Here is a 25,665-nt window from a genome sequence, read left to right as displayed (position 1 = left end):
CTGCCTCCAGACGATTTATTCAGCTTGGAGAAGGCCTCTCGTATGGAAGGGATTAATGAACGTTGCATATAACCCCTGCAATTGAAGTCTTCCCTAAGCTAAATAAATTCATCTGGAAGGAACAAGAATAAGCTAAATACATCCATGTACTGAATGGGCTAAACACTGCACTATGATGACGCATTTCTGTTTATTCTTCCTACTTTTGGCCTATCTTCCTCCTGTCTGCAGAGCTCCATCGCCGTAAAGGGGTAAATAAAGAATTATTTAATTCTTCCAGTTCAAAAAGTCTCTCCAAAGCCGAATAAGATCTTCTGCCAATAAGAAGAGTAAAATGGAAAAAAATCCGTCATGGAACTGAATGTGTTAGGTAACATGCTGACGTTTATGTTGGCTCACTTGGCACAGTGCAGAGGAGTCGACAGTGTGTGGCAGTGATATGATCTGTCACCTGACACATGTGCACATCAATACATCCATTAACTACATGCGTAAACATACACAACAGGGACACATAAACAAACATAAACAAAAATACCATCTATTATCCACTCCTTTGCTGTCCCATCTGAAACTTAGGAACCCGGTGCTTGGCTACTTACTACTCCAGACATTTAAAGCGGGATAAATCTCCCCCCCCCCCGGGTGATGTTAGGTAATAAACCCCAACCCCTCGCCTGTAAGCCCTTATAAGCCATATCCGGTTGGAGCGTCTTAACCCATTAGATCTGCAGGAGTTCACTTTCTTATATAGCTATCAACTAATGTAGTTAATAGTTTTTTGGGTTACATGACAACATTTGTCTTAAGACTTAGTGTAGTCACCTGGAGGTAGCATTACATCGAATGAGTGGATAGTGGGCGTCCCTACAACAATGCAGAATAATACACAATAAATTGCAACATATATTAACGGGAACTGTATATACGATACTTTATCAAGTCAGGTAACTGAATATAATAATATTAACTTTAACACTACGATGGATTTTTTCTTTTATTCTTTTGTCTCCAGACTAATACATTCAACGTAAAAAAAAAAAAAAAAAAAAAAAAAAAAGACCAAGTACTGAGCTGGCTGATGAAGGTCACAGGTAACCCTTCCGCTTTGAAAAGTCTCCCTGTTTGCTTCATGGGTTTTATTCTCCTGTACGTTACCAATGTCTTTTTATTTTTTTTATTGACAATGAGTGCATAACAGTAACTCTTGAAGTAGGCTACACCATTATATTCTCTCCTGTATGCCACCTATATTTATCTGATATCAACATAGCTTGTATAAATAACGTACAAGATAATATTAACGTGTCATATACTTCAACAGCTAGTAAGGATGAAGTGCTAGGGAGACCCCTTGGCCCACCTTCAACTGCCCTGACGCAGTCCTTGCCAGACAATGCTAGCGGAAGGGGCCGGCCTACTATCACCATTGTCTCTAAGTCACTTTATCCAACACACAACTGGTCCAAATAGAGAGTCCAGGGCAGCCCCAGCAATCTTCTGTACGTTTAACAGGATGCCAGGCGGTGTTACATCATACCTCTGCTTAGGGTTCTTTTGTGGATCCTTTTAGGCATTACTGTGTCACGCACCAACCAGCCCAGTGCCCATCAGCCAGATCGCACCTATATTGTCGTGCTGTAGAACTAGACCTCTTATGTGAATAGTGTTCAGAGTCTCCAGAAGTATTATCTCTCTCTCTCTCTCTCTCTCTCTAGATTATACAGTATAAATATATATATATATATATATATATATATATATATATATATATATATATATATATATATATATTATATATACAAAACAAATACTGCACACGCGTCGATAAAAGCTACAGATAAAAAAGACAAGTAACCGAACAGAAACCAATGCGAATAATTTTTCAGCTTGGAGATGTCCGATCTCAGCAGCATGCTGCCCCCACCTGAGCCCCTGCCTGACTGAATCACTCTGTCTTAATGGACTGGGTGAAGGGTGTATGTGGCCCCTAGCCCTCCCTCTACCTTTACCCTAATCCCTCCTATTAGTGACTGACATGCAGTTTCGTCGTGTCTTCTAGGGCGTCCAGCAAATACAGCAAATGCTCTTCTAGTTTTGGTTACTACTGATATTCTCTTTGGCTTATAATTCATGTACCTTATTTACGACTCTGACTTCATGAATAGCACAAGAAAAAATATTTACTCTTTCAGTGTGATGACGTCATCTATACCCTATCTGATTGACCTATGCAGCTGAAATGTATGGGGCCAGCAGCGTGGGTTTGATTCGCGGCTGCTGATTGCCCGCCGATTATGTAAAACTTCAGCTTTTCTTATTTTACCACATAAATATTTATATTTTTAAACTGCCTGCTACATATGTAGTCCGTTTAAATAAGGAATAATATTCGAGGCTAAAGAGGTCAAAATTAACTTTAAAAGTTTACTGTCATCAAAGAAAATTAAAGCTGCTTATAAAGTTTTATAAAACGATGAGCGACATTTGAAGTAAACTATCCACCCACGGTGTACACCTACGTCCGCATGTTGCACTGCATCCACCCACGGTGTACACCCATGTCCGCATGTTGCACTGCAATATCCACCCACGGTGTACCTCCACGTCCGCATGTTGCACTGTAATATCCACCCACGGTGTACCTCCACGTCCGCATGTTGCACTGTAATATCCACACACGGTGTACACCTACGTCCGCATGTTGCACTGCATCCACCCACGGTGTACACCTACGTCCGCATGTTGCACTGTATTATCCACCCATGGTGTACACCCACGTCCGCATGTCGCACTATAATATCCACCCACGGTGTACACCCACGTCCGCATGTTGCACTGCAATATCCACCCACGGTGTACATCCACGTCCGCATGTTGCACTGTAATATCCACCCACGGTGTACCTCCACGTCCGCATGTTGCACTGTAATATCCACACACGGTGTACACCTACGTCCGCATGTTGCACTACAGTATATGCCTGCATTTACTTCAGGGACATCATTGGCGACCAATCAGCAGCCGCGAATCAAGCACACCCTACTTGCCCCATACATCTCAGGTGCATAGGTCAATCAAACACTTTGTAGTAATGAACGTGTGTGTGTGTGGGGGGGGATAATGGGTCGACCATAAGGGATTCTTTTGGCATCTCCTATTGGCAGAGCATTAAGTGGGAGGAGACGATGGATCTTACGTCAAGGGTACTGGTCCATCCCATTGGTTAGGATGGTTGGTGAAGCTCGGGGGAGTGATATCGTAAGTTTTGGCGCCTCCCATTTAGTGCGAAAGATTTAGTGTGAAAAGGTTGTGCAGGAAATCTGCCCTCGATTTTAAGATGACTAGCTGATTCCTACGTGCAGTACCTGCCTACCATCGATTAAAGCCAACCCAATCCTATCACTTGTCTGCCACACACACTGCAGAGTGGGTCCGGTGTGTGTGTGGGTCTCAGTAGGCTTATTGGGTGGCTAATGGTTATTGCTGCACTTTCACCAATCCAGTGTCAGAACCAGGCTTATGTTACTAGTTAATTTAGCAGCACCCTGTTTCCACCAAACGATTTTTTAAATCTTTAGGAGACTCTTCGAACTGGAAGGGTTACATGTTATTCACGGTTTTTCTATGCTGACACAAACTGCACAAGTAACATAAAAGACGGTATTAAATCCTTAAGTACTATGATGCCTTTATATTTTATTTTTACTGATACCAGACGACTTTTCCCCAGCTTAACAGAGACTTCCAACTGTCTTTTTTTGGAGATGGCAAGATATATATAAAATAGCGTTCGTGTACCTGAGACGTCACGCACTTCAGTGCGGTGGCTGTATTTTGGGTTATCGGTGACACTTCATACGATTTTTTCTTACCTCAGTAAAACTCTATCATATGGAAAGCAGGGGAAGGTTAATGAATTCTATATCTGATCCCTGCAGTTCAAAAATACCTTTTATTGTGAATACAAGCGTCTGCTAGTGTGTGTGTGTGTGTGTGTGTGTCTCTCTCTCTCTCTCTCTCTCTCTCTCTCTCTCTTTCTCTCTCTATATATATATATATATATATATATATATATATATATATATATATATATATGAATGAGCCTCTGTAGTACAGTGGTAGAATGTGCGTTTCGCACGCTGGTGAGAGCGGGTTCGCCTCCCGCCAGAGTTGTAAAAACTTTGAGAAGCGTTCACCAAGCTACTTGCTACTTTGGAGGACACAATGGGTGCTTGCATCCAATCGGCTTAAGGCGGGCCGATTACACTTGGTTCACAGACTACACACACATACAAAGCCACTACAACATCACAATCACACTTACAAGCACTTCTCACCCTACATACAGTCTCTACCAGACAGCCTAAATCACTGGGTAGAGATACATTGGCTGTATCGTCCCTGCTTCGGTAGGGATAGGCCGGTCCTGCAGTGGACCTCAACGGGTGACGATATATATATATATATATATATATATAAAGACATCACTTTACCGAAAAATAACCACTGAAGTTGAGTATGTCTCTGTTTTAGCTTCTCATTCATCTTTACTATTCGTTACAATCATTGGTATTATATACGAAAGGAAACAAAATTAAGAAATCCATGACTGACCTCATTCATATGACCTACACAAAGGACAGTACATGCATACAAAAACTCAGGTCACACACTTACACAGAGGATGCACTCATACAACTTGCCTCAAAGATGTGTGTGTGTGTGTGTGTGTAAGCACCCTGTTCAGGAGTCCTTTGAAGCACACACAATAAAGGCATTAATGCCTTTGCCTGAATATAACAGTACGTTAACTTAGATCAGAACCTAGCACCGGAATACATAAAACAGCCTGATAACAGGGCGATGCTGGGGTCCTGTAAGAAAGGGAAGGTTAGGCTGGGTTTGGTTAGGTTAGGTCAGATTAACCATGGTGTTGCATCTGGTGCGCAAGACAAACAATAATCACACACCACTTAACAAATACAGGATCAGACGTCTTATCTTTCCCCTTGTGTTGAGTAATCGAATCTCCAGACAGTTTATCACAGTACTTGAGAGAGAGAGAGAGAGAGAGAGAGAGAGAGAGAGAGAGAGAGAGAGAGAGAGAGAGAGAGAGTGTGTGTGTGTGTGTGTGTGTGTGTGTGTGTGTGTGTGTGTGTGTGTGCTGAGCTATAGCTATATAGCCTATAGTGGGCAATGCGAAAGAATGGGGTATTCGCAGGATGAACATACGTTCACTGTCAAATATTATTTTGCCTTACGATCGTTCGCACGTTAATTTACCGACTGTCATTTTGGAGTAAAATTGTCATATATAACAGCAAAATTTGAGACAGGAAGTGTTTGTGAAAGAAAACATGACTGTGGTGTCCATCGCCTCCGGCAGATGATGAACTGCGCTACGTTGAAGAAACACTGCACCGATCACCAGTTACTTTTGTGAAAGCTGGGCAAGGAAGTGCATTATCTAAAGTGCTCATCGAGTGGCATGGCTGATAAATTTACGTCTATGCCGGGTTCAATCAATGCATCAAATGTAAGTTCAAAAGAAGGCTGAGTTTCTTTTAAATGGTTTCGACATTTGTTGCTTGGAGTGTTTTATGTGTTGGATATTTTTCCCCCCGATGAGTACTGGGTCCACTAGAACTGTTAATAACAGTCACAGCAGCAAAACAGGGGGTGCTGAAAACCTGCATGAAGTGCATGAACACCCTAGGCCACTGGTTCTTAACCTGGGGCAAACGTATCTCATGGGGATACGAATCGTTCACGCTGGGGGTACGAAACATGCCCATGATACACTTGCATTGTCATGAATTTATGTGACTGCAACTATATTCGTGTGTTCTCTTTACTGTGGAACCTTATTGTTTACTTGCAGTGTGTACGGTTTTCTTATCTCGTAACTCCCATACTCTCATTATTTCAATGTTTAACATGCAACAGTTAATTATGATTAAATGCATTACCGTAACAATTATTTTATCTTTCATTTGCTTGATGAAAGAGTTGGTTTAGTGGATGGAAGTGTATCGTGACGGCATTTATAGATCATAAATTGTACAAAACTACGTCCGTTCCTTACATGGCTACTTCTCCCACCGCGATGATGCTGTGGCAAAAAATCAATACAGGATCATTCAATATTAATGACATCATGAATGTTAATAGGGGATGCCGTAATAAGATGAAGTTGCAGAAACCGAAAAAACTGAGGTGAAGAGTAATCCCTGCAGCCCTTGGTGTACTTAGCTCAAAACGTTCTCACTGCAAGACAGCTCTCGAAAACCTAGTACCATTCACAAACATATATTTTCACACACACACACACACACACACACACACACACACACACACACACACACACATTGCTGCACAACAAACACACGACCCAGAACAGTTTGTGTAGCCTACTAGTTATGACATGCGCACGTTATGGCTATCGAAAAAAAAAAATCCTCGCTTTCCTAATTTCGTTGGACACGGTAAAAAAAAAAAAAAAAAAACTAGAGAAATTTTGCGAATGCCAAGTCTAACGTTTGACATGAGGTACGTTTGTGGTGAGTGTAGCCTATACACTGTATATGGCTAGTGAGGGAGTGATCGCCCTCTACCTACACAGATCAAAAGCCCTCGGGAGCAGGGGGGTGATTGCTTTCTCAGGCAGAGGAACTCCTTGAGAGTGAAATGGCTGGGAAGCATGCCGGCACGTGACTGGCTACAGCATAGCTGGGTCTTTCGGGTGTGGGCAATCAGGCAAGTTAGCTGCCTACTGCGACTGCAACACAATGGCGAGGTGTTCAGGAAGTTAGCCAAAGAAACCTTGATGGACTCTGAAAGAACAATAATGGCCCCCAGTCCCGTGCAGCCCTTAAATGGGCAGGGGGTGCTAAGAATCTCACGGTTGCCTCAATTACAATCTAATTCCTTTGTCAATGCAAAAAATACAATTAAAATTGGTAACTGGAATGTGAGAACGCTAAATCATGACGGTAAAATCGATGAGTTAGTGAAGGTTTTTCAAAATTATGGACTTGATATTTGTGCTCTGACAGAAACTAGATTAACTGGAGTCGATAAGTTGGATTTGGAGGAAGGTATACGTTTATTGATATCTGGCCGACAGGACGGAATGCATTATCAGGGAGTAGGATTGTTGCTGGGTTGTAAGGCAAATAAGGCTTTATGTGAGTGGGATCCTATAGATGAGCGATTGTTATACGCACGGTTTAAATCAAATCATGGCAACATCAGTCTGTTTGTGTGTTATGCACCTACTAATGATGCACTCGATGAAAGGAAAGACACATTTTATGAAAAGTTGCAAGAAGGAGTAGGAAGGGTACCTAGACATGATGTTTTGATCTGCGTTGGAGACTTTAATGCAGTAATGGGCTGTTCAAATGAGGGATTTGAGGCATATATGGGTAAGATGGGAGTTGGTAGTAGGATGAGTGAAAACGGAGTGAGGTTTGGAAGCTTCTGTCTAGCAAATGACTTAGTCATCGGGGGCACACTCTTTCAGCATTGCAATATACACAAGACTACTTGGGTGTCGCCATGTGGAAAATATAAAAATCAGATTGATCACATTGCTATCAGTAGGAGGCATAGAAGTTCTCTGCTAGATGTTCATGTTAAACGGGGAGCGGATATTGGTAGTGACCATCAACTCAGCATTGCAAAAATAAGGTTTAAACTTAAAAATCAGAAGAAGGAAAAATCTGGTGTTGGTAGATACGATATTGTTAAGCTTAGAAGGGAAGGAGAAGAAAAGGAGGAATTCAGATTAGAATGCAGAAATAGGTTTTTGGTGTTGGAAACGTTGGAAGAGAGGGAGAGAGGTGTAGATGAGATGTGGGAGGATGTGAACAAAGTTTTGCATGAGACTGCTGAATGTACGATTGGAAGGAGACATAGATTCAGAAGAAAGAAATGGATATCAGAGGAAACGTGGGATATGATAAAAAAGAGAGGTGAGGCTAAATTGAGGAGTGAGATGCAATGCGTTGATGAACGAGAGATTGAATTAGCAAGAGCTGCGTACTGGAGTTTGAATTCAGAAGTAAGAAGGTTAGCTAGGAGAGATAAAAGAAGATGTGTGGATGAAAAGGTTGCAGAGACTGAAATCTTAATAAACAAAAATGATGGACAGAGTCAAACAATAGCATATGAATCGATTAGAGAACTGAGTGGTAATGCAGGTAAACGCAAGGAAATACCAGTTAGAGACAGGGAAGGAAATTTATTGACCAAAGATGGAGATATTAAAAATAGATGGAAAGAGCATTTTGAGACAGTTCTTAATAGACCAATACCACCAAAAGAGGATATACCGTCTGCTCAGGAAGATTTAAATATAGAAACAGGAGAGTTGAGGCTTGCAGAAGTGGAGAAAGCAGTAAAACAGTTAAAGAATAATAAGGCACCAGGGGAGGATGGTTTATTTCCGGAAATGTTTAAAGTGGAGGGGGATAGATTAATAATGATCTTGACCAAGCTATTCAATAAGATATGGGTGACGGGGTTACTACCATCAGTTTGGAAGAATGGTGTAATTGTTAAAGTTCCGAAGAAGGGAGACCTGAGTGAATGTGGTAATTGGAGGGAATCTCTTTGTCACCGATAGCTTTGAAAGTTTTCAGTAAAGTGTTGTTAAATAGGTTGGAGCCGGTGGTTGAGGGTATTCTGAGGGATGAACAGGCTGGTTTTAGAAAGGGACGTGGTTGCAATGATCAGATCTTTATAGTCAGGCATTTGATGCAGCAAGTTAATGAAATGAGAGTACCGTTAAGTCTTTGTTTTGTTGATTTTGAAAAGGCTTTTGATAGTGTTTCGAGAGAGACTATGGGGAAGATCATGAGACATTATGGAATACCAGAGGAGTTTGTGAGGGTCATTATGAACATGCATGAGGACACATTTTGTAAAGTGATGGTTGATGGTTGTCTGAGTGATTCGTTTGAAGTCAAGTCCGGAGTAGTTCAAGGTGGTGTTCTATCGCCTTTACTATTTATATTGGTCATTGATTACATTATGAAACGCGTTGGAACAGAAACCGGTGCAGGTATACTTTGGGGAGAGAACAGGAAACTTTTGGATTTAGATTATGCAGATGATATAGTTTTGATTTGTGATGGGCCAGAAGAGATGCAGAGAGTGTTGGACTGTTTGGTGAGTGAAGGTCGCAAGGTGGGTTTGGTTATTAACTATGGAAAAACTGAAATAATCAATATGAATATGGAAAATGCACAGGAATGTGTAATTGGAGGTATGGTTGTAAAGCAAGTTGATAGGTTTAAATATTTAGGTACTTACTTAGCCAAGGATGGTTCTTTGAACTTTGAATTCGAGGAAAGGTTAAAGAAGGCTAATCAGGCAATGGGAATGCTTAAAAATATTTGGAATAATAACAATTTCTCTGTGCATACAAAAATCAAACTTTATAAGGTAATGGTTAGGAGTATCTTAATTTATGGACAAGAGTCTTGGTACAGCACAGTGACTATGGAAAATAAATTCTTGGTGTTTGAAAATAAAGCACTTAGAAGAATATTAGGAGTTAAGTGGTGGGAAAGGATACCAAATAGTAGAATTAGAGAAATAACGGGAGTGCAGCCGATCGATGAATATGTTAGATTCTCACGATGGAAGTGGCTAGGACATGTGTATAGGAGACAGGGAATAGTACGAGGTACACCAGGGTGGGTGGCACTTGGTAGGAGAGGTAGAGGAAGGCCAAAAGAGACGTGGGTGAGGACAATGAGACGGGAAGCTGGAGATGAGTGTTGGGGAGATCTTGAGGAGTTAGCACAAGATAGGATGTGGTGGTGTGAGTTCATCGAGGCCCTATGCATCCCCGAGGGTGCCACAGGAAATGATTGATTGATTGATTGACGTTAAAATACTCCGTGAAAGCATGGGGTTCCAACACAGAACGGGCTTAGAAATCAGTGTCACAGGCATTCAACACAGAAAAAATGCGTGATGTGCAGTGTTCCGAAGGAGAAATGTGATACCACTTTTCTTTGAGGATACAATTAGTGATGAACGTTATCAGGACCTTTTGACACAATGTATTTCCCTGCTGAGAGAAAGTTAATGATATTTCTGATTTAAGCAAGATACAGCGACCACCTACACCGTGAACATAAACACTGGCTACACGAGTTCTTTGGCTTGTGCGTTGCTGTCCTGAGTCGTATTCTTGTCGGCTTAGGACGCTTTTAGCAGCTCTTCTTTAACGATCTATCTTGAATATAGTTCCTTGTTCTCTTGTACGTTGTTTATATCTTTCTTATATCGACACGGACCGCCTAAGTAACATACCGGACAAGAATATATTTACCTGTCAGAAACATCAACAAGCTGGTAGGGACTCAGTAGCAGGGAGCCTCCTTAACTGACAAGATTAAGGGCAATGGATTTTTAGACGTCTCTAGATCTCATATCGCCTGACATCTTACTAGTGGAATGTCTGAGGGAAAGAGTGTACATCAGTTATCCCAGAAGTCTGAAGGAGCTGAAGCACAGTGCTGAAATGGGTCGCGAGTACTGGTTCACAAACTCTTAAGAGCCGCACGAATCACAGTAACTGTATACTAGTGAATTCTAGCCTTCAGGAGAACGGAGGTCACTTTCGGCACAAGCTGTTGTTTGTAGATTGGGAGATATGAACAGATTCTGAGAGAAGTAAATTTTACACATTCGCGTACCCTAGCTTAATGGATAATTATTATGTCGTGTATTAAATTGAACAACCTAACCTTGTAGAGATTTGGCTTCAGCATTAAATGGAACACCATGGGTTAGTTTAGTTTAGGCAGGGTCAGATTAGGATAAACAAGATTAGACCACATCAGGTTAGGTTAGATTAGGAAAGGAGGAAGGGAGGGCAACACAAATCTGCCCAGGATCTTTTGACTGTTTGGTACTCTGTACGCTAATCACTGCTACAATGACACCACTCATTGTATACCTGTAGACCATTTGATCACATTAAGAGAGAAATTTAGTTCCAAAGGAATTAGAAAATCGTTACTGATTCTTTCAATACTATGACGTCTTTTATCCATTATTATTATGATTATCATTATTTAATACATGTTCATTCTTACTATGTCTCTGTGGCCAGCGTAGGGGATCCTTTGTAATGAAGGATGTAAGTTTAAATTTATCATGATTAGTTTAGTGCAGTTAATATCTTGTTTAGTTATCCCTGCAAGGTAAGAATTTTTTTTTTTTTTGGTTAATTCTTGCTACGTTAATACGATTTTATTATGTTTACTGAAACCTCTCCCGTACTGACTGTGGTTTACTCTTGTTGTTGCATATCGAAATAACTCAGCTTTGAGACGTCAATGAAGGCTACATCTAATCTCCCCAGCTCAAAAAGTCTGTCCTAAAGTAAATAAAATCGTCTGGTGGAAGCAAGAATAAAATGGAGTATACTTCATGAAAGTGGAGGGTCAAGATCCAACACAGACAACTGCGAAAACCCACGCCTACACACAACACAAAGGCACAGTTAAGAATGTACCATGAGCCACATTCACAGGAGCTATGGAGGCTGACTAACACCTCTGCCTTGGCGACTTATTTTGCTTATTACATCTCGTTACTCCCTTGTCTGTTACCTATGTGCCTTTTTATATACGCACGGCTTGCATAAAAAACATACTGTATAAAAGAAAATTAACATGCCACATGCTGCCACAAACTAGTAAAGATAAGGTGCTACAGGGCTTCCCAACACAACGTGAAAACAAATCCATGAGTCTGCCTAGCATCGCGTCCTAATTTCTATACGTGGCATATTATCCAGTAGGAAAGTCCCTTGGTAGTGAAGTGGTTAAAGAAGTCTATAGGATAGTAAACCCTACTAATCAAAATCATCTCTTGTCTGCTACGTAAAATCGCCTCGTGGTAACAAGGATAAATTATAAAATGCGACAGTGCACCAAAGGAGGTTGGCATTCTTTTATATGTTATTTAAGCACAATACTCAATACTTAAAGCATTTATAGCTTTGTGAAACTTAAGGTGTAATATGCACAACAACTCAGTAAAGAGTGGTTTTACGGAACTTCCTTAGCCCCATTAAAGTCATTTTTAAATTCTAGTTTTGCTAAGAAATAAATAATTTGCTTACGCTACGATAAATCACTCAGTATAATGAGGCTAAACACAGCCTTCATTATTTTCCCACTGCTGGGGGAATTATTAGCCAAATAAAGTCGTCTGTGGATTGCACGAGTAAAATATAAAAAGTCACCAGACTGAAGAGGTTAATTAACGAGAATACGGTCACAAGCCACATACATAAATCCACACACACACACACACACACACACACACACACACACACACACACACACACACAGGTGTCTAGACAACCACCCACTCACAGAGGTAAGAGCTACGGCCCCTACAACCTTTCACCTTGACGGTCAGACGTTTACTGGGGGAGCATTAGTAGACCACGCTTAAAGGGAAAAGGATAATGAAGTCTCAGGTTACATCTAAGCCCTTTAGTTCGAAAAGTATCTCCCTCGGTGAAAAATAAAATCCTTTGTAGACATCATGAATAAAATGAAAAAGATGCCATCAAAGTGAAAGGGATAAGGTGTGACTAGCAGAATAAATCACTGTGAAGGGGGTGCTACGAAATCTCCAAAGTCAACAAGAAAATCAACAAGTCACTTGAAGAAATAACCTGGTAACGCGATGCTATGACGCCGCTCACGCCAAGAAGAATAACGTGTCGTAGGCAGAATTAACTACAGTGGGTTTGCTTTCTCCTGAAGAAACTGGGCCATTCCCACGACCTGAATCCTAAGGCACGGTTGCGTGGACTTCGATGAATATTAGTTATGTGTTAGGAATGACCCTCCATGGTTACCTGTCAAACCATCCCTCCAAGCTGACTACATTTGACAGTCAGCTGATCGGAGAGGGGTCAGGGATCTTTGTCAGGTGAAAATAAACAGACTATAGCAGGGGCTAGGTGCAAAAGAGCCTCCTAAGCCAGCGAGAATACGACCTGGATGTGGCCACGGTACACTGTTGCCTACCCAACACAGACACCCACTGACACAGGGCAGAGGCACCAGCGGCGCTACCTTCCACCACGACAGTCAGCCAGCTACTGAAGGGGATGGCTTGGCCCGCTGGGGTAGGGTAGGCGAGCTGGCGTCCGCTTGGCTGGTTGGTCTGGCTCAGGACAGGGGAGGGAAGGGGAGAAGGGGACACGGGAGGGGGAGTGGAAGGGATGAGGGGACACGGGAGGGGGAGTGGAAGGGATGAGGGGACACGGGAGGGGGAGTGGAAGGGATGAGGGGACACGGGAGGGGGAGTGGAAGGGATGAGGGGACACGGGAGGGGGAGTGGAAGGGGAGAAGGGGACACGGGAGGGGGAGTGGAAGGGATGAGGGGACACGGGAGGGGGAGTGGAAGGGATGAGGGGACACGGGAGGGGGAGAGGTAGAAGAAGTAGGGAAGGGGATTAAGAGATGGAGGGGCTGGGGGCAGAAAGGGAAGGGGATGGTAGAGGGGAAAAGAGGAAAGGGAGAGGGAACGTAGGCGAGGTAAGAGGAGAGGGGAGAGGGATGGAGCAGTGTGGAGAGGAAAGGCAACTGATAAGAGACAAGGCGCGGAGAGTGGAGAAGCGGGGAAAGGAAATGGATGGTGACAGGGAGAGGAGACGGGAGACAGGAAGAGGAGAGGGAAGATGAGTGATGAGGGAAGAGAATAGTCACGGAGCTGAGTGAGGAGGAGGAGGAGGGACTGATTGGACAGGAGAGGGAGGCGAGAGAAAGAACCAAGGATAGCAGGCGGTTTAAGGATAGGGGAGAGGTAGGGATAGGGTATGGAGGAAGGGGTGGGGTGGAGAGGAGAGGGATAGCAAAGAGAGAGGAGAGTGGAGAGGGGAAAGGGTGAGGAGGGGAAATGATGGGTGAAGTAAAGGTAAATAGTGATAAGAAAGGAAGGGAAGGAACGGGAGGGGAGTGGAACAGAGAGGAAAGAAGACTGGGAGAGAGGAGAAAAAGAGAAACGATAAAAGAAAAAAAAAAGCTGGAAAAAAGGAGAAGGGTATAGAAAGAAGCAGAGGGTGTGAATTAGAGAGGATGGAGAAAGGGGGATGCCAAAGGGACATTGCCCAGAGGATAGCGGGGAAAGGATAGAGAGGAAAGGAGAGGAGAGGAGAGGAGAGGAAAGAAAAGGAGAGGAGAGGGGAAAGGAGAGGGGGAATGAGAAGACGAGAGGGGAAGGGCAGGAAGGAAAGAGTGGATGGGACGATAAAGCAATAAAGTACGGTAGAGGGGATGGCGAGGGTAGGGAAAAAGTAGACTGTAAGTGGAGGGGGGGAAGGGGGTCATTCGGCGTGTTAGTGGGACAGTTGCGATAGAAGAATGGGAAGCGTGACTCTATGGCTGGGTCGGTTTTGGGTCGGTTGGCAATGGCTTCACGAGCCGAGGACGATCTAGTGTGGGTCAGAACTCCACTGACTGCCAATGAGTTCGTGAGGTGGATGGGAAGGTAAGGCAAGGGGAGGAGAGGAGAGAAGAGGAAAGGAGAGGAGATGAAATAATGGAAGGAAAGAGAAGGGGAGGAGAGGAGAGAAGAGGAAAGGAGAGGAGATGAAATAATGGAAGGAAAGAGAAGGAGAGGAGAGGAATGGATAGGAAAGGAAAGAAAATGAAAGGAAAGGAAACGATGGGAAGGGAAGGGAAGGGAAGGGAAGGGAGGGAAAGGAAAGGTATGGAAAGGAAAGGAAAGGAAAGAAATTGGAAAAGAATGAGAGGAAAGAAAACCTAAATGAAAGGGAGGGGAAGTATGGTAAAGGAAGGGGAACTGCTCCTGGAAGGAAGGGAAAGGAAGGAAAAGAAAGAGAAAGGAATGGAAGGGTTGAGACAGTATTGTGAGTGGATATGTGTGTGTGGGTATTATGTATGGCAGAGCTTATGCCGGGGTTATGACAATGAATGAGGGACTGTGTGGGATGGGGGGAGGGGAAGGACGAAAGGAAGAAATGGAAGTTTGTAAGGAGAATGGGAAGTGAGTATGAGAAAGAGCACAAACACTGGGTAAAACAACTGACAAGAAGAGAACATGGAAAGAACGGGAAGAGAAAGAGATGCAGGGGAAAGAAAGACAGAAGAGTAAGAAAGAGAAGAAAAATGTAGATGGAGATGGGGAGAGAATGACAGCGAGGTCAGGAAGAAGAAGGAATGAAAACAAATAAAGAAAAGAAAGGAAACAGAACGAAACCATGAAGGAGTGATGGGAAAGGAAGAGGAAAGGACGGTGAGAAAAGGGTAGGAAAAGAAAATGAAGGGTAGTGAGTGGGAAGAGAAAGAAAGGGACAGGCCTGATAGAAAAGAATAATGGAGGAGAGGGGGAGGGGGGAGAGAAGGGGGTGAGTGGGTATGTGCGTGTGTAAGTAGTATGGGAAGGCAGAGCTTAACCAAGGTTAAAACCATAAACAGTGCACGGTGTGAGACATGGGGTGGGGGAAGGAAGGAAGGAAGGAAGGAAGGAAGGAAGGAAGGAAGGAAGGAAGGAAGGAAGGAAGGAAGGAAGGAAAGAAGGAAGGAAGAAAGGAAAGAAGAAAGGAAAGAAGGAGGGAAAAAAGAAAGAAGAATGGATGGAAGGAAGAAATGAAGGAAGGAAGGAAAGATGGAAGAAAAGAAGGATGGAAGGAAGGAAGAAAAGAAGGAAGGAAAGAGTGGGCAGGAAGGGAGAAGGGCATACGGGGAACAGCGCAACAATCGAGTCAAAAGAAAATGGATACAGAAGAAAGAGAAGAGGGAAAAAAAAAAAAGAAAACTGAAGAAAAAATGAGAGAAAAGGAAGAAGTCAAATGTTCAATGAAACGAAGCAAAGAAAAATGAAGACGAGTATGAATAACACGATAAAAACAGGAAAAACAAGCAGATAAATAGGGACGAGAAGTGGAAGGTAGGAAAGGTGAGGGTGGAGAGGGAATGCAAGAAACAGGAGGAAGAGTAAAAAGCGTTAACAAAAAGTAGGAAGAAGTGGAATACCGGGTTAGGAAGAAAGCAAAACAGCGAGAGAAACGTGGAGGTGCGGAGGAAGGAAGGAAGATGTGAAGGACCAAGAGAAGTTGATGCAAGTGTAGGCTACCAGATTATTTAAGTTAAAAACGGTGGTATGGAAAAGGAGAGAGAGAGAGAGAGAGAGAGAGAGAGAGAGAGAGAGAGAGAGAGTGTGTGTGTGTGTGTGTGAGTGTGTGTGTGTGTGTGTGTGTGTGTGTGTGTGTGTGTGTGTGTGTGTGTGTGTGTGTGTGTGTGTGTGAAAGGAGGAAGGAAGAAGCAAACTGGACTGTGAGGATTTACTGAACTGGGTAAGAAAATATGAGAAAACTTATTACAATTTACAAAATAAGAGTAGAATTGCTCTGGGACCTGCGGCAAGCCTCTTGTTTCAAATAGTTTGCTTGAAAAAGCAACTAGCCTTAACGGACAGATCCATTACCCAGATTCTGGAGGTGCCTTACCAAGCATGTCAAATAACCTTATATATATTTATGTCTCAATAGGCTTAAATTAAGCAGTATTACTAAAGTTGTCGCTAGATGGCGCCACCTCAGGTGTCAACTGATGGCAGATTTGGATTCTCCATGTCAAATTACCTTATAAAGTACCACTTTTAAGTCTAAGAAGTCCCCCGTTTAAAAAATCCGCCAGAAGAAGAAGCAGAAGAAAGCTGGCCACTCACTGACCTGCTGGCTATCGGCGCAGGGAAAAATGGGGAAAAGTAAAACCTAACGGATGAAGAGGATCAACGGTGGAAATGACCCCAAAATTTCTAGCGTGAGGCAGTTACAATCATATTAGTTCAGGAGGTAATTCAACCCACTTAACGCTTCAAGCTGTGTGGTTCTGTGGACTTCGCGTTTACTTTTTTTTTTTTCTTTTTTTTTTTTTCTGATGTGCTTCTTTTGTCCGTGCCTGCGTGGTCTTTTGTTGTTTTGAGTGCTATACAAACACAAAACACAACTCATGACAATCAACTAAGCTCACACTGTAATGTAACTTTCCACACCACAACATACTCACCTCGTGCACCACACCATCACAACACAGACAGTCCTTCACTATAATCTCAGTAAAACGTATACGTGAGCGCCCTGTTAAAGTGGCTGGTTTCCTGTAGTCCACTGGGTTCAAGGCCAGATGAACCTAAGATTACAACAACAGCAACAACAACAACTATTAAATAAATGCATTCGCCCACGAACATGTATTGCCTGCCATCACTAAAAAAAACTAGATCAGTAATCCTCTGGCAATCGGAGGCATACCACTGCAGCTTCGCCAAAATTATTAACCAACAAGCCAGATATCCAGGGATACTGCCATCAAAGTTTGGATACAATTTGCCCACTTGATTTTGAGATATTTTGGCAACAGTCAGACAAAGACACACACACACACACACACACACACACACACACACACACACACACACACGTTCTCGCTTGCCATCTGGTAGACGGGAGTTCGCGCCTCGCTCAGGTTGCGAAAAGTTTCACTGACGAAGTGGGTGGTTACTGTCCCCCTTGAGCAAGGGGACGGGTGTGTGGGTGTGTGAAGGTCACAGCCTTGCCCTTAGATCGGACTATATGAGCTCTCAGCTCTCTTCCGGGAGGGTAAAATGCTGACGATCACGACCATGAAGTGATCCTGACCGACCCAGTGAATTACACAGACGCAAGCAATTACATTATCGTCTCGCTAGGCGGGTGATGACAATAACAACTATAATAATAACACTAAGAACAACTACCTGATTATTTTTATATTACTATTTTGCTATCTAACAACTATAATAACACTAAGAACAACAACTACCTGATTATTTTTATATTACTATTTTGCTATCTAACAACTAAATAATAACACCAAGAACAACAACTACCTGATTTATTTCATCTTACTGTTTTGCAACCTCCAAACGACTTGGTTTAGGTTAGGATAGCCTTTTGGAACGGGAAGGGTTACATATAGTCTTCATGTACCACTTCACTAATACAGCACTCTCTTAAAATTCAGTAAAATCGTGTGATTAGCAACAGGAATAAAAAAGTATGTTACCGTCCTCATCTCACCAGGTGATTTCAAGTTCATTTAACCCATCCCACCCCGTGACGCGTTTAACTGATTTTCACTTGCTACTTCCAGATGATTTTATACAGATTAGTAGAGGGCTGGCATTGTAAAACGGTATGTAAACACTATATCTAGCTCCTCCAGTTCGTAAAATCTCTCCGAAACAATATTAATTTATCTGGAGAACGACAATACAATTGAAGTCATTTAAGGTAGTTATATCGATTATTTTTAGGTCATTGCATTAACTTTCTTCAGATCCGGACTCGCTCCTAGCTGGATAAAATAGTCTGGCGTTGTAAAAAGTTGTAACAGAACAGTAAAATTGTCCCCACCGTGACATGGTTAATGATGACACCCTATCATGACTCACTTCTGAATATAATCACCTAGCGTTATTATGAATAAAATATAGAGTTCTCTTGACTATGAGAAGGTCAATGTTTATGGTGACCTAAGACAATTCAAGGTCATTCCTCTCATTCCAGGTCGTCAGGTAAATTTTGTCCCATCAACGGCAGGTCAGGTGAATCAAAGAGTCAGACCAGTTAAGTTACGTTATTTCAGTTCTGGCCCACTCAGGTCCAGTTCGGTCCATTTATGCCATTACGTCCATGCAGGTCCTTAACAGCCATTTGAACTCCGTCGATTCACGTTAGCTTAAGGCCATTCAAGTCCATTTGGTTTCAATCGGACACATTCAAGTCATTTAAGTCTATTCAACACCTTCAAAATCATTAGGGCTAAGAATGATCAATTCAGGTCAGTTAAGGGCCATTCAGCTGTAATTAGTAGTATTTAATGACCGTCACATCAAGTCTGGCCCAGTCAGTTCAAATCACGTCCATTCGCGTTTGTCTGAATCCAGTTATATCAACTTAGGTCCAAGGCCATTCAACCCCACCCATGTAACTTCACATCCATCCACAGACAATCAGGTCCTTCCACATCCATGATCCATCCACACTAAATCACATCCAGCCCAGTCATTCTAATTCATATCATCATTATCCAGACCACCAAAACATGTAACCCCTTCTGTCCGGTGATGTATTACACTATTTAACTTATTAATGGGATTTTCATACAATTTCATTTCTTCTGTTTAGGAGAGACTCTTCGAACTTGAGGAGTAAGATACAGACTTGATTACCCCCTCCTCTACAATAAACCCTTCCTAACACTAATGAAACGGTATGCAGCTAGGAAAACTAGAGGCGAATACGTCATCGGATTGAAAGGGCTATCTAATATACTACAGCAGTAGCCGTGTATGTGTGTGTGTGTGTATTTGGGGCAGCCGAAACTACACATTCAAATCGCACCAAAATTGGCACAAAAATCGCAAAAAATCCGCTTATGTGAAAAAACTTGGTCCCATCACGATTGAAAAACTTCTACTATATTTAATGAGCGATCAAATTTTGACCAAAAAAAGCCGCTCCCGACGCCCGGTCGGTTGCCGGGGCCGAGTGGTTAATATCTCGGACTTGCGTGCGGACAACTTGGGTTCCATTCCCAAAGCGAGATGAGGGCGCCTTTCTTCGGTACGGAGGCATCCTGGTGCACCAAAAGTGGCATGAAAATCGCAGAAAACTCGCTGATGTCGAAAAACTTGGTCCCATCTCGATTGATATTTTGTATTAGCGTTAAGTGCAATCAAAGTTTGGTTCGGAAAACAGTTCGTTAAGTACCGGGACTTTTAGAAATCGAATTTACTCAAGCCCGAAGGGCCCACGAGCACTTGTTTTACGTCTATTCCAGCAAGCTCAGGCTCCTGCAGGTCATTTCATGTCTATCAGATAAATTCAGGACAATACAGACCAGCTCACATTATGTCCAAAATGGTGTGTGCCAAAAATCAGCCCCATCAGTGCTATGGTTTTCCAGACATACACTTCTTTGTAGGTGTATCATATCGCTTAGTACGTGTATCAAATCGCTTAGGTTATGCATACAAAGGTGTCGGTTCAAGATATAGCTGGGTGGTGTGTGGGGTGGGTAGTGTGTGGGATGAGTAGTGTGTGGGACGGGCAGTGTGTGGGAGGGGTAGTGTGTGGGGTGGGTAGTGTGTGGGGTGGGTAGTGTGTGGGATGGGTAATGTGTGGGATGGGTAATGTGTGGGGCGGGTACTGTGTGGCAGCGCCATCTATGACGCTGCTGTGTGGGATGGGTAGTGTGTGGGGTGGGTACTGTGTGGCAGCGCCATCTATGACGCTGCTGTGTGGGGTAGAGTATGGGATGGGTAGTGTGTGGGATAGGTTGTGTGTGGGGTGGGTAGTGTGTGGGATGGGCAGTGTGTGGGATAGGTTGTGTGTGGGGTGGGTAGTGTGTGGGATGGGTAGTGTGTGGGATAGGTTGTGTGTGAGGTGGGTAGTGTGTGGGATAGGTAGTGTGTGGGGTGGGTAGTGTGTGGGGTGGGTAGTGTGTGGGATGGGTAGTGTGTGGGGTGGGTAGTGTGTGGGGTGGGTAGTGTGTGGGATGGGTAGTGTGTGGGATGGGTAGTGTGTGGGGTGGGTAGTGTGTGGGATGGGTAGTGTGTGGGATGGGTAGTGTGTGGGGTGGGTAGTGTGTGGGATGGGTAGTGTGTGGGATGGGTAGTGTGTGGGGTGGGTACTGTGTGGCAGCGCCATTTATGACGCTGCTGTGTGGGGTGGGTAGTGTGTGGGATGGGTAGTGTGTGGGATGGGTATTGTGTGGGATGGGTATTGTGTGGGGTGGGTAGTGTGTAGGGTGGGTAGTGTGTATCTATGACGCTGCTGTGTGGGATGGGTAGTGTGTGGGATGGGTAGTGTGTGGGATGGGTAGTGTGTGGGATGGGTAGTGTGTGGGGTGGGTAGTGTGTGGGATGGGTAGTGTGTGGGATGGGTAGTGTGTGGGATGGGTAGTGTGTGGGGTGGGTAGTGTGTGGGGTGGGTAGTGTGTGGGATGGGTAGTGTGTGGGGTGGGTAGTGTGTGGCAGCGCCATTTATGACGCTGCTGTGTGGGGTGGGTAGTGTGTGGGATGGGTAGTGTGTGGGATGGGTAGTGTGTGGGATGGGTATTGTGTGGGGTGGGTAGTGTGTAGGGTGGGTAGTGTGTATCTATGACGCTGCTGTGTGGGATGGGTAGTGTGTGGGATGGGTAGTGTGTGGGATGGGTAGTGTGTGGGATGGGTAGTGTGTGGGGTGGGTAGTGTGTGGGGTGGGTAGTGTGTGGGATGGGTAGTGTGGGGGGTGGGTAGTGTGTGGGTTGGGGAGTGTGTGGGTGGGTAGTGTGTAGTGTGTGTGGGAGTGTGGCAGGGTGTGGGGTGGGTAGTGTGTGGCTGCGCCATCTATGACGCTGCTGTGTGGGGTGGGTAGTGTGTGGGGTGGGTAGTGTGTTGGATGGGTGGTGTGTGGGATGGGTAGTGTGTGGGGTGAGTAGTGTGTGGGGTGGGTAGTGTGTGGGGTGAGTAGTGTGTGGGGTGGGTAGTGTGGATATGGAGTGTGTGGGATGGGTAGTGTGTGGGATGGTAGTGTGTGGGATGGGTAGTGTGTGGGTGGGTAGTGTGTGGATGGGTAGTGTGGATGGGTAGTGCGTGGGATGGGTAGTGTGTGGGGTGGGTAGTGTGGGATGGGTAGTGTGTGGGATGGGTAGTGTGTGGGATGGGTAGTGTGTGGGATGGGTAGTGTGTGGGGTGGGTAGTGTGTGGGGTGGGTAGTGTGTGAGGTGGGCATGGAAGGTGGTGGGTGGTGGTGGGGCAGGATGGGGGAAGCATAACCTGTGAATATGAGCTTTGTTGGCTGGCAAGGGAAGGTGGTCGTCAGGTAGACAGAGAAGTGATCTGCTGTCTAAAAGGACTCAAGTTCGATCTCAGGATGAAGTGGAGAACAGTCTGAAGATTTGGATTTAGTTGCAAATGGCGTTGTTGTTTTTCCCCCAAGACCCTGCACGTCATAATAACACCCCCGATAATGCCATCAAAATAGTCCAGAATAAGACAGTCCTACGATGCATGTAAAATGGAAGGTGGATGTTTGTGCCGATGTGATAAGTGAAACTGTGTGCACGTATGAAATCTACTGGGCTTCAATGAAAGGCCCATTGTTTATTCCATCAGTGAGGCAAATACAAAAGGATATTTTCATAAATTTCTTGAACAGATTTGATAGAGGCACACGAAGTATAAAATATGAAATGGAAGAAACAAAGAATATGGAAATAGAGAACAGGAAAATACTACAAACGGAGAAAATACATGAAACGCATAATAAGGTCAAATGAATAAACTGGGATAATGGGAGAGGGAAATATGAAAGTAAATTTAAGAGAAAAAAATCATTTTTGAGAGAAGAAAAAAGAATACAAGGAATAAAAATTAATATGAATGAATAAAAAGGGAAAACATTTTGTATGGAAAAAGTGAACCATAAAATAATATTAATAATGTGTCAGTGAGACGGAAGGCAGGGTACCAACTACCAACGCCACTGACGTCAGAAGCTCCCTAGCCAAGGAAGCCAGTGCTTACTGGTTTCTCTCTCTCCCTCTCTCTCTCTCTCTCTCTCTCATTCCTCACCTCTCCTCCCTCCCTCTGTCACTACCATTCCTTTGTACCCTGTCTGCTTCCCTCAGTCTCTTGTTTCCTTCTATGTAACCCCCCATCGGCCCCTCTCCCCCCCACTCTCTCTTAGTCAGCCCCTCATTTCCGTCCTTCTTTGTCACCTGTTCCCACGTCTGTCCATGCTGTCTTTCCCTGATGTGTGTGTGTGTGTGTGTGTGTGTGTGTGTGTGTGTGTGTGTGTGTGTGTGTGTGTGTGTGTGTGTGTGTGTGTGTGTGTGTGTGTGTGTGTGTGTGTGTGTGTGTGTGTGTGTGTGTGTGTGTGTGTGTGTGTGTGTGTGTATACCATAATGACGCTCTCGTGTGTACCATGCTGCGTATCTGTGTCAACCACTTGTTAAATACCTGTCAGGTACAAAACTCTCTAGTTTTATCAGTGCACACAGCTTCTTTATTTTTACATGTTCTCCTAAATGCCAGGGTTGAAAATATTTTCTTTTAGGGATTTTTTGAACCCCCTAAATATTTTATATTTACGGACTGTGTTGCGGGTTGGTGTTTGGGTTGTATCTGTCTCTGTGTTTGACTTCGTCCATGCGGACTCTAAACGATGTATATTAACACACTAGAGTGACGAATACGGAAACAAACTGGAAGGCAATGACAGCTATTTCTAAGCGGACCAAGTTTTGTCAGCGACTGGAAGTGAGTTTCGACACTAAAAGTCATTTCTATATGGAGGTACTCTAGTGCAACATTCCATCCAAGAATCATGGCCCTGGCTTAATAATCTCCGGAGCCTTAGCATCTCGCACGAGCAAGGTCGAAATTTTAGCGTTTTTCAACTTTTCTGCACGTGAGGACCTTTGACCCATGACCTGTCGGATATAGGTCATGTACGAAGCGCACTTGTAGTACTCAACGTCTATAGGCATGCAAATTTTCATTCGATCCCATCTACCCACTGTGGAGCCACTAGGAAATTTGAAATTCGTAGAATGGCCCACCAGACGTACAATTTCTAGGTGGCGCTGCCAGTAAGTGGAAGTGAGTTTCTACACTAAATGTAATTTTTGTGCGAAGGTACTCCAGTGCAATATTCCAACCACGAATCATGGCCCTGCCTTAATAATCATCGAAGCTTCAGCATTTCGCATGAGCATAGTCGTGATTTTAGCTATTTTCACTGTTTTCGCATTTGATGGCCTTTGATCCCTGATTTGGCCAATGTAGCACATAGGCGTACAAAAGAAAGTTGTTGCACTAGTCAATGTTTATAAGCATGCAAACTTTCATTCAGCTCCATCATGCCGCTGGGGAACTGGGGGGGGGGGAGCATTTTGAAAACCGGTACTGGTTACTAGGGATGCTGAGGTCAATCTTCACAGGGTTGCCACTCGAAAATTAGAAAGAGGGGAAAAATGGATGATAAACTTCCGATAGCGAATGACTTCAAGATTATGCCTAAAGAAGTCAGAGCTTTCTACGCCCATCTGTAATGCTTCTACTGCTCAAAATGTAAAGTACGAAAAAAGCAGGTTCTCGGCCATTGCTGGGCAATAAGTAGTTGCCTAGCAACCAAAACCTTGCGGAAACAACTAGGTCATTGGCTGGTCGTTGTGTCCAAGTTTGGTAGGAATCAGTTAATTCTGAAGGGTAAAATTGCCTGCCACAAACAAGATTGCTAGGGATGCTGAGGCCAATCTTTGCAGAGTTGCCACTGGAAAACTAGAGGAGAGAGGGGAAAAATGGATGTGGCACTTCCGATAGGGAATGACCTCAAGATTACGCCTAAAGAAGTCAGTGCTTTCTACACCCGTTCGTAATGCTTCTACAGCTCAAAATGTACAAGTACGAAAAAAGCAGGTTTTCAGCCGTTGCTAGGCAACGAGTAGTTGCCTAGCAACCAAAACCTTGCAGACACAACTAGGTCATAGGCTGGTCATTGTGTCCAAGTTTGGTTGCAATCAATTAATTCTAAAGGGCAGAAGTGCCTGCCACAATTAAACAAGAAAGAAAACATGACTAACAATAAGGGCAGCTGCATGGAGGTGGCCAACATTCAGTTTCTGACATTTATGCATATGTCTGTTAGCTATGACTAGCTTGTATTCCACGGCAGAGTGCAGTCTGATATGATGCTGAAAAACTAAAGATGTTCCGTCTTCGCCTGGTGCTTCAGAAAATGTCACAGTATGCTGTGGGCCTGCCTTTCCTGCAGCTTCTATTGTAAGGTGTAATAATTGGGTCATAGCTTTAAAATCCTGATCTGTAAGCTCCATATTTTGATGACTAGTAGGCCTTCCTGCTCCAGAAAAGAGGCACTATGAGACTGGATGTTATGCAGGTATAACCATCAAGATCTGAACTTGGTTAGGTGGAAAGGCAGTGCACAAACCACACTGATTGCTATGACACCACATGTGCCTCACTGTGGTCTAGCAGTGTTCGTATGGTTTTGTCAGATTGCTTTGTGTGTGTGTGTGTGTGTGTGTGTGTGTGTGTGTGTGTGTGTGTGTGTGTGTGTGTGTGTGTGTGTGTGTGTGTGTGTGTGTGTGTGTGTGTGTGTGTTAGTCCTAGTAATACCATCATAATCATATATGGAACTTAGTACTCCGTGCACAAAAATCAGGTGTAAACTTGTGTACGGTGGTAATGATAGGGTACAAATGATTCGGACTCCTGTGACGCCACGTTTGATAGGTCACGTGTGGCTTTGCTGTTCTCTTCATGTGGTATCAGATGGACATTTATACGTGTGTCTAAGTTTGTCTTCTTAAACCAGCTACATACTATGCCTCTCCTCCACTGTAAATTTCGCACTGTACTCTACCTTGCAAATTTGGTTTAATTTTTATCACATGCACCCCCAATCTATTCACTTGATTCAGGTGACTGTAATAGACAAGAAACTAACTAATTTACTGTAGCCCAGGAAACCATTCATTATGCTAAGCAGTACCCATATAGCCACCCGGGCACCTGGTGGTCTAAAAGTTGAAGGAG

The sequence above is a fragment of the Coenobita brevimanus genome, chromosome 103 (genome assembly GCF_032717465.1).
Source record: "Coenobita brevimanus isolate Jiangsu-jjx chromosome 103, ASM3271746v2, whole genome shotgun sequence".
Taxonomy (NCBI): domain Eukaryota; kingdom Metazoa; phylum Arthropoda; class Malacostraca; order Decapoda; family Coenobitidae; genus Coenobita; species Coenobita brevimanus.
The sequence above is the reverse complement of the archived record's forward strand: the minus strand, read 5'-3'. Positions refer to the sequence as shown.